Source organism: Etheostoma spectabile, chromosome 10, assembly GCF_008692095.1.
Source record: "Etheostoma spectabile isolate EspeVRDwgs_2016 chromosome 10, UIUC_Espe_1.0, whole genome shotgun sequence".
NCBI lineage: Eukaryota > Metazoa > Chordata > Actinopteri > Perciformes > Percidae > Etheostoma > Etheostoma spectabile.
The window spans coordinates 11,981,355-11,983,132 of NC_045742.1; positions in this window are offsets into that span (position 1 = coordinate 11,981,355).

A 1,778-nucleotide genomic window follows, 5' to 3' on the forward strand; every position below is an offset into this window, starting at 1 on the left:
CACACACACACACACACACACACACACCTCCTAAGCCGCCAGCATGTCCGCCTGCTGCCTCTCACCGGCGCGCGCAGCCGCCATCACATCCTGTCTCGCCCGGGCCGATTTCAAAGTCACAAGGGTGACACCTAGCGTCTGCAGCCGCCGCTCGATTCTGTTATTCCATCTTGTCCCTGTTTCAGCCAATGAACCGCGTGCCACAAGAATAACAATGAAACACACAGGCAAATTAATTTCCTCCTTACACTGGAATAGAAGTCGGCAGTTTGACCACAATTAATATGCTGTCCAAGAGGTGAATTAGTTCTGAGTCATATCCAATCTTTAGAAATCAATAAAGAGTGAATGAACTATGTATGGGAAGGAAAATAAGGTCATTATTGTGCAATATGCACCTTACTTATTTATGTTTTGATTTGTTACAAATACATAAACCGTCAGTCAATAAAACACTTAAGGATGAATAGCAGCTTCACTGGGCTCAATCACATAAACTGTTTATATAATTCAGAATAAATGTATATAAACACCTGTGTTACTATAGCTTACAGGTTATAAAAGCAAAGGGAAGTTCAGAATCACAAATCACTATCTCTGAATAAGTGTAGTTAAATAAAAAAAGATGAGGCCACACTGTCTCTTGAAAGAATCCCTGTTAAATGCCTCAGATGTGATATTCTTTGAATGGAAATATTTTCTCTTCTCTTGCATAATGCAAGCATAATCCTGACAAACAAGCAACTATCAACAAAGCAACTTGTTTGCTCTTCCATAACACTTTTCAAGGCATGCTGCAGTCGCGTAAGGAGAGCGCCAGAAGGATCTTTAAGCTCATACATTCTTAATGTTAGCAACTTAAACAACCGGTGGCAGGGGACTTTCTCTTCCTCTGGGCTTTCTGATTGCTGTATGTACAACTTAGTGCATATAGTACGTTTTTGTATTTCTATCGGTCTAAGATGGTGTTACAGAGGCTTGGGTTGCATGCTTGATTCTAAGAGGAACAGCTGCAAGTTCTCCCTGGTAACAGTGCCAATTAAAGTACTTAATAACTAATAGCAATGTGCTTTTATTGTTACGTGATGTCTGTGAATGATCAGGAGACTAGACTGCTTGTATAATATTCAATAAATAGCGACTATTGTTAGCGTGCCTTGTTTTTCAAGTCAAGTCAATTTTATTTATATAACCCAATATATCAAACTTGCCACAATCTGTATAGGTCATGACACCCTCTGCCTTTTTTGACCCTGGCTTCAGATAAGGAAAAAAACTCCCCAAACAAAACTCTTTAAAAAGAAAAAGTAGAAGAAACCTCAGGAAGAGCAACTGAGGAGGGATCCCTCTCCCAGGGCAGAAAGAAGTGCAATAAATTGTGTGTACAGAATAGCCTAATATAATAACATTACAATATAGTTAATCCATTTGACAAAATTATACATAGAATGAGAACATACACTGTATGAACAAGATGGATTCAGGAGGACGTCAAGCAGCTTCCAGGTGTCGACAAAGAGCGAGTGCCTGAGCTACATGACTTTCCTCTTCACCATGTAACCTGGAAAGGACAGGCTACACAAACAAACAAGATGCAAAACTGAAGCACATCATTAACACAGATAGGAGGAGGAAACAGAGAGAGAGAGAGAGAGAGAGAGAGAGAGAGAGAGAGAGAGGCAGACACACAAGAGGAGTGGCTTAATCTCCTGGAGGACGGAGATCTACAACTAACATGTGGGATGAGGCACAGAGCCAGGAGAGAGAGAGAGAGAGAG